We start from the raw sequence: 2,913 nt of genomic DNA, 5'->3' as shown, positions 1-2,913 counted from the left end.
CATCTCCACTGTAAAGCTATTCTTTTTCCCTTTGTAATTAAAAAGCATTTTATGGGGAGGTATTTTGAGAGTCTGTAAATATCCCATTCCACATTGACTTTCATCTACTAGGTTTAGCATCTGTTGATGTTTCTTGGTTGGTTATTACTATGATGGTCCATGACTTTCATTACATTTATTAGTTGTCATTCTGCTATAGAGAAAATCTTTCTCTTCTCTCCACTTATTTATTATTTAAAAAATTTATATCAGGATGAACTCAAGGATTTTATTTTATTCCGTAGGTTATAATTTTTAGCACTATTATTTAATTTGATGCTCAAAATTTCCCAGATTTGGCCAAGAGGGGCCCTTTCAAACTGACACCTGTGTCATTTTGACAAAGCGCCATCTTTGAGCACTTCTGTTCTCTATGGCATAACAAGATGCTTTAGGATTATCTTATAACTTCTCTGCTCAACTCTGGAATCAGCCGCTTTCAAGAATCCCTGGATCTCTTAAGTGGAGAATGACATTGGATATTTGGAAACCAAGATCTGAGAGCTGGATATGCTTTTTGCTAATGGGCTATTGCTGCTCCCAGATCTTTTTAGTGGACAGAGCTGGAGTTATGTGTATGAATATACACACACGTACATATACTTCTACACACATATTTACATACATATTCATTTCTACATCTGTATATACTGAAAGCATGGGTTAAGAGTAACCTCCGGCTCCAATCCAACACCACTGGGTTCATTCTAGTTTTCTCCCTTTCCATATTTGGAATTCTCTTCTCCCCCAGTGAGAAACATGGCTGCCATTACCTTTAACATATCTACGTATTAGATCAATTCCCTCTGAGTAGAACCAATCTCCTGTTGCTGCTACCAGCCTCTTCCCCTACATGGCTGAATTCATCCCTCTCCACCTGCTTTGTCGCGTTTAGAAATCAACGTCCTGCTCCAAGCTTCCTCTGTCATCCCTGCACTGAAGGCCTCCTCACCTCATTGATTCCTACACAGGTCTGCTGCCCCCCAACCAACTCTGCATGGATGCCTACCTTGCTAAGCTTTTGGACTAAATTATTTAGGAAGCCACGAAGAATATAGGGTTGCAATTTTCAATAGAGTGGTCAGGAAACATCTTGCTAAGAAGATTAGATTTGACGGTAAAACTGAAGTTGGTGAGGAGTGGGTCATGTGGATATTCAGAGAAGAGTATTCCAGGCAGAGAGAGTAACATCATGTACAAAGGCCCTGAGGCACAACGGTGCCCTGTGAGTTAAAGGCAGGGAGGCCACCATCATTGGAGCGTAGTGAGTAGGGCAAAGAGTAGTGGATGAGGTCAGAGAGGTGTCAGTGGGCCAGACTCTGTAGGGCCTTGTAGACCATTGCACAGTCTTAGCTTTTCTCTAAAGTGAGCTAGGGTGCCATAAGAGGATTTTGAGCAGTGAAGTGATGTAATTTGACTTTTGTCTTAAAAGGATCATCCTAGTTCCTGTGTTGAGAATAGACAGTGTGTATGTGTGTGGTGGGGGTTGTAGAGGGACATGCAAATTGAAAGCAAGGAGAATAGCTAAAATTCTACTGGGATAATCAGAGGAGAAATTAGACCAAGTGTGGTAGCTGTGGAGGTGATGAGAAGTGATCAGATTCTGGATATATTTTAAAGGTAGTACTGACGAGATTTATTGACGGATTGGATATGGAGTGTAAAAATAAAAGATATATAGATAAAGAATCCTTAAAAAATACTGAAATGTAAGCTTAAGGAGGTCAGGTATTTTTTTTTTTTTTTTGGTTAGTTTTGTTCACTGTTACATCCCCAATTCCTAGAACAATGCCTGGCACATAACAGGTATTCAACAAATTGTGGTTGAATTGTTGAAGAAAAAATAAAAAGTAAAGAGGAAACCTAGTCTTTGTGTTTCTTGGGGAATTCACATCTCCTTTAATGGTAGGTGTAGAAATTACCACTGAAAAATATTGGGAAAACTGTATTTAGTCAACTGATAAAATGTGAGGTGAGTACAATAAAAGGGACTTAGAAGGGCCAACAAAAATATACTATTAAATGTTTTCTTTTCCCAAAAATACCTTCTAGAAACTAAAATAAGGAAAATTGCAGGATCCTGATTGTGTTCAGTAGTTCCTCACTTCAGGGCATCAGCACTTGCCTGCTATGACACACGAGTGAATTCTAGTGCACAAGGAGTGAGTGCAAGGAATTCACGACCCACAATGAGGAAGAACCAAAATTTGCGTAGGATTTACTTAAAAGAATAAAATAACAGCAAATGTGACTATTTTTATTATAACAGACTCTCCCTTTTTTCGAATTAGAGAAAGCAGCAGATTTGCAGCGAGTATGCTGGAAAATGTACACAACCTGCAGCCTATCTCATACCCGTAGTTTAAATTGCTCCAAACTTTCTCGAAGGATATTGACTATATATTGGAAGCCATAAACGTATCTGTCACACTTGGCACCGTGATTTCCACTCTGTATCTCCCTCAGTGTTGTTTATGTACAAGGATTGAACTATTTTACCAGACTGGTTACACAAAATGTCTCATATATTTTTAAAAAATTCACATAATTGATGTAAATTTCTCAAGACTCCACATGCTCAAAGCAGTAGAATATCTGGTAACTCACTTCTGAAGTCGGTCCCACATAAATTGTTGAAAGATTTAGTGGGCTTAATTTATCAAAAGGGATTGTCTTCTCTAGGGATTCCCTAGGCAGAAAAGCAACAAGAGAATGTGACTAACCCTCTGGTTTGTCTTGCCATTGTAACATTTTGTTCCACCACAATAATACTATCCAGGTCCTTGGCTGTGATGGTGCCACTATTATCACTATGATGACCTGCACGGCCACAATAGTTCTTTTTGGAGCTCTGACTTTCTCACTCTTATAATC

Source organism: Ceratotherium simum, chromosome 1, assembly GCF_057802395.1.
Source record: "Ceratotherium simum simum isolate JZ-2026a chromosome 1, ASM5780239v1, whole genome shotgun sequence".
NCBI classification, from domain to species: Eukaryota; Metazoa; Chordata; class Mammalia; order Perissodactyla; family Rhinocerotidae; genus Ceratotherium; species Ceratotherium simum.
This window is presented reverse-complemented; position numbering follows the sequence as displayed.